We start from the raw sequence: 6,000 nt of genomic DNA on the forward strand, positions 1-6,000 counted from the left end.
CATTTTAGGGATCAAATTGGCTAGTCTTTAGTAATTTAGCAATTTTACACGGTAATCATTCATGTTTTCGTTTAACAAATATTTATTGAGTACCTACTATGTGCCAGACGCTATGCCATGTATGTATACCAACATGTTTATTAACTTAACAAACCACTGTTGGGATGCTACCTAATATTCAGGGCTGAAGGAAATATGAAAATGAAAAAGGAATACACAGCAGCCTATGTTTGGAATCATCTACTTTAATTAATGTTTATTGAGCATATACAGAACTACCCAGAAAATGAACAGTTTGCTCTTGGAAATTTAAATTATTATTCTATATTTGTAACTCCTTTCAATCCATCTAGTTCTTTTCCTTAGAACTGAAGTAAACAAAAACAAACATAAAGGAGCGGTCTGTAAAGCATTTTAAAATTTGACAAAAGCCATGTCATAATTATTTTATGATGTGTCCACTTAGGAACACTTAGTTTGATTATTTTATCCCTGATCTACGATAAGATTGCTAGTCTACTAGGTACATCCTGATAATTTGCATTGGCCTTCTCCCTGCAGTGTAGGGAATCAGTACCAAGCAGTTATCTAATTCATTGCTTACTCTCAGCCCTGAGGCTCTGCTGACTGACAGTCAGCAAGAGGTTTGTGATGCATGAAATAGCTGTTTTTTCTTTAAATTTCTATCTCACATTTATATAATAGCTTCTACATTTTTAAATATTTTCACATGTATTAATTATTTCATTTGACATTTCCCAAAACCATGTACCATAGGCTGGGCAAGTCTGTTCATTTCACAGATAAAGGAACAGGTTCTGAGAGGCCAAGAACTTCTGAGAGGCCCAAAGTCCAACAGTTTAAAAGTGACAAGGTCAGTCTGAGGGCCTGAGCCTTCTTCAGGAAGCCACTATTATTTATTACTTTACAGATGAAGAAACAGAGACTTAGAGAAATTAAGTTACTTTCCTAAGTCACAGCTCTCTTGTCCTATATTCTCACTTATCCCAGCCCCTAACTCTTTAATGTCTCTCCTTTATAATTTTCTACTTAGCACTCACCACTAATACAACATACATTTTTACTTATTTATCATGTTTATGTCTCCCAAAGATATGTTTTGTGAGGATTTTTGTCTATTTTTTTTCACTGCTTTATCTCTGGATCTAAAATAGCCTGGCACTTAGAAGGCAAATAAATAATGGTTCAATAAATGCAAGATTTATTCCTTAGCTCCTAGCAGAAGGCCTATTAGCAAATTTCTTACATTATCCCTTAGCTGTTTTCACACAAATTTATTTAATCCATAATGTATCCAAAGTGTAGGAATGATTTCAGTTTCACCAACAACATATGTGTCTTGTATTTGAATTGAAAATGTGTTCTTGCTTCCATATAAAGACAGAAAAAGAAACATTCTCCCCTCTATGCTGTGGAACTAGAGGGCAGAGTAGATACTCCTAGGGAACCCAAATTTTTAAATTGCATCTGCATTAAGAAAGGTACTATTTTATATCTGTGTGGGGAGAAGGCCTCATTCTGAATTGGAGAACATATGGAAAGTGTCCCACAACTAGAGGAAAGGTTTCTTCTTGGCCTAACAGTCCTCTGCCATCCCCTCATTGCGAAACTTCCCCAGCCAGACCTACCTAAGATTCCTGAAGCCCCCTTGAGCCTCCAGAGGTGAAGAGATGCCATGATAACACACCCTCTGCCCAGTCTATCCCTAAGCCACAGGTTTCTCAACCTTTTGTTTGTATGTGAAGGAGCATGTTTAAAACATACCTCACCCCAGACAGTGAATCCAAAGCTCTTATTAAAAATCTGCATTCGTAATAAGCTTGCTGAGTGATCTGTGGTTGCAAGTCCTTGGAAGCACTTTGGCCCTCTCAACACCTCCTCTCACCAGTTTAACCAGCCTAATCTTCCAATGTGGCTTGAGGCTCACCAGCTCCAATATAAAAGCAGTCAAGGATTCCTAACTCGCATCCCTGCCCGTTCATGTGTATAGTCCCACTCACAGTGTGTAGTTAAACAGCTAGAACAAGATGGGTTCTGTTAAGATACAAAAGACCCCTTTGGAAAGCAATTGGGCAATATTTGTCACATGTCATACTTTTTGAACTAGAGAGTGATTCTAAAGCTCTATGGCTCCTCTAAGTTCCAGAGCCCCCCCAGGACCTGGTCCTGGAACCTCTTTGTTGCACTCTGGTTGATCTCATCCAGTTCCATGATTTTAAATGCATTCATAGGCCAATAACTTCCAAATGTGGATCTCCAGCCTTGACCTCTCCCTTAAATTACAGAATCTGTAGCAGAGTCCCTACTTGACATCCCCACTTGGATGACTAATAGTCAACTCATACTTAACTCTTAATTTCCCCTCTCCCCTGACTCGTAAATCTCCTGCTTCCCCATCTTAGTAAATTACACCACCTTCTACTTCTTCACTGAGGCCATCCTTGTTTCCTCTTTCTTTTACCCGCTCCCCATACAGAGCCAGTTCATCAGCAAGTCCTACCAGTTCTGGTCCTAAATTTATGGCGATCAGTTTCTACTTCTCTCTAAGCTAGGGATCGGGTTGGCAAACTACTGCCCAGCTAGGCAGGCCAAATCTAGCATGCAATCTCCTGTTTTTGTATCATCCAAGAGCTAAAAATGATTTTCACAATTTTATAGGGTTATAAAAAAAGGAGAAGCAGCAGGACAGAGAGAAAAAAGAAGAAAGTGCCACAGAGAGTTTATGTGGCTCACCAAACCTAAAGTATTTACTCTCTGACCCTTTACAGAAAAAGTTTGCTGCTTTCACCTAGGCAATAGCCTCCCTTCTGTTGTCTGTGCTGCTATTCTCGCTCCACTGTAATCATGCTCCTTAATATACCTTGAGTGATTGTTTTACAGAACGTAAATCAGATCAATCAGAATAAAGCCCAGATCCCTCACCACAGCCCAAAAAGCTGCTGTGGCCTTGCTCCTGCCTACCTCTAATCTCATTTTACCCAATGATCACTTCCTCTCACTAAATCCACTCATTCACTCTCTTTGCCTTCCAAACAGTTTAAACTCCTACTTGTATCAGGGCCTTTGAACTTATTGTCTACTTGGAGCTCTCTTTCCCAGATCTTGTCCCATGGGCTCTGGACTCTGCAGACTGCTCTTCATCATTCAGGTTCCAACTCCAATGTCACCTCTGAGAGAGCCCGCCCTGCATAAGAAACTCTGTCTCCAGGTTCCTTTTTATTATGTGATTTAATTTTATTATCTATATAGCACATATCACTGTTGGAGATTATCTTGTTATTTCTTCTCTTGTTTATTATCACCCAGCCCCATTGGAATTTAATCTCCAAGAGATTTTTGTTTTGTGCTTGATAGATCCCTGAGGCCAGGCATAATATCCCATAGTGGGTGTTCAAAAATATTTGCGGAGTGAATGAAAGAAATAATGCAACATAATATAAAGCATTTAGCAGATCAACATACAGCAGTTGCTCAATAAATGCTAGTTCCTCTATCTAGTATTTTAATTGCTATTTTTCACATGGAGAAGCTGAGGTCCAAAGCTGTTAAATGACTTGCCTCAAGCCATACTATGAGTCAGATTTATAGCTGAGAATAGAAATGAGAGCTCCTAACTGCAGACTAGTTTGCAGACATAATTATTACATTTGCTAAAATATGGTACTTATTATTTATCCACTCTACTTAAAAGTTTGAGATTCCTGAGTAGTCTTTTTCTACCCTCACTTATAGTCATTATACAACTTTTGTGGGGTTTAAGTAAATTTAAGCCCTCTAGAGTATCCATGAAGATGTTAATAGTTAATGTAAAACTTGTAGCATCTACTAGCACCCCTCATTGCCCTTTGCGTGGGGAAAAAAAAAAAAAAAAAAAAAGATTTATCCTTCTCTCCAGATTCCCCTGGTGCTAAATTTTTATCTTCCCAGATGGGAAACATGAACCCTCCCCAACTCTCCATGACAGTTAATGTCCTTCATAAATGTTGTCTGTAGAACATTGTCAAAATAAACTAGTAAGACCCTCCCTTATATGCTACAGCCTATAAATCCCAATTGCCAAGATCCTAGTTCTTCTAGTGATGTATGTGAGCTGAGATCACTAAGAAGTCTGGATTTAACAAAAAATTTATCTGAAGGAACTTTAGAGATGATGTAAGCAAAAGATAAGAAATGTGTCCCAGAACATTAAGTATCAGAAAATGTAAGAACCATCATATGAACCATTTCGGAAACCATCGCCACTACCCACATGCCTTGAGAACAAACCAAAGTGGAAAAGGATAGGACTAGAAGGGAGGTGGCTCCTCCGCTGTTTACTTATGGAGAATACCAACTGGAGAGCCCAGTGCAGAGAAAGTCCTGGAGGCCAGGAAATGAGATAAAGAGAAATCCATTGGACCAGTCAGAGGAGTGGAGGAACCAAGGGACAAAAAAGAGTTGCGACAATGGGACTCCAGAGAGAAGGCAGTAGGGTCAGGTAGGTAAGATGGGAACTGTCTACCTTATGTATATAGCCACTTATGCTACAAAGAAGAGAAAAAGTATTGAGAAAGAAAGAAAAAAATGGAAGAATTGCTCAATACTTTGTGACATTGAGGCCCTCCAGAGGAGGAGTGATAGAAAATCAAATGTCATCTACCCCAAACATTAGTTACACTCTGCACCTGGACACAGCCACGCCTGAAGCCTGTCCCCAAGCAGATCCTCAGAGCGCTTGAGATTCCTTCGAAAGTGCTCTAAACCTTAAAGCTTGGTGACCTAGACTGGCAGCTACACTGTTTTTGGCCCTCAATCTTGGCTCTGAGAAAGTTTTGGGTTTCCTCTCCAGTGCATTTTCCTTGTTAGGCCACTAAGCTGTCTGTATTTGGTGTCCACCATCACCAGCTGTCTCCAAGATCCACCAAAACTCATTCTTCTTTAACAAAAACTCCATCTTGTGAGAAATACAGACCATACAGATGGGAAAAGAGCACCAGCTACAGGCACCTTGATGATGCCCATATGACTTTCTCTTTGTTATCTACTCGAATTGCCTCTGTACACTGGGATCACTTGAACAGCTTTTAAAAAACTGCCAATGCCTAGGACCCAACACAGGCCACTGAAAACAATATCTGGGTACGGTCCCCTGCAATGGCATATTTCAGGGTTCTCTAACTTTGCTATACATTGGAATCATCTGAAAATCTTTTTAAAAGTGCTGATGCCTGGATCCCACCCTGAGACATTCTGATGTAAATGGGGTGCAACCTGGGCATCAGGATTTTTAAAATCTTTCCTGCGACCCAATGTGCATCCAGGGTTGAAAACTAATACTCTAACCTAACCTCCTTCCTATCTTAGCACCCAACCTTGCAATGCTTCTCAAGTAATGTGCGCTCAATAAATATTTCTCAGTTTGAGTTACATCCCTATTTCTCCTGCAGAAGCACTATTGCCCTTTCTCCTAGAACCTGACATGAAATCAGTCCTTTGGTAAGTAGAGTACCCGAAACACCAGCTTGGGGACAAAGTTCATTCCTCTGCTGGCCATGTTATACCAGCTCAAGTGTTAGCCAAGAGGGAGGAATGGGAAGCAAGGGCTTCGGATGAGGAGGAAGCTCTCTCTGCAGGCACATGGGAGAGACTTTTCTTCCTTGCAGAAAGTCATGGTGGCACATGGACAAAGGAAGTATTAATAAGCTTTCTAAAGAGATACTTCTTCAAGATTTGGTGTTTCACAGACCACAACCAGTGCTGTCAGTTGTACAGATGGCCAACTTCTGCATTTCAGAAAGCGGTTTCCAAAGATAGCTCTCAACTTGCATCCCTAAAGCAGAAGACTCAGCTATGGGGAAGGGAAACACTGGAATCTCTAAGCTAGAGGTCGAAAGCCACTACCCACATGTTGGTCAGGGACAAGAAAGAGCAACCACCAAGCAAAGTTATTAGAGAGACTCAACTTTTGCAGTGAAATTAGAGTAACAGCATTATAATAAT

Source organism: Pteropus medius, unplaced genomic scaffold (genome assembly GCF_902729225.1).
Source record: "Pteropus medius unplaced genomic scaffold, Ma_sr-lr_union100, whole genome shotgun sequence".
Taxonomy (NCBI): Eukaryota; Metazoa; Chordata; class Mammalia; order Chiroptera; family Pteropodidae; genus Pteropus; species Pteropus medius.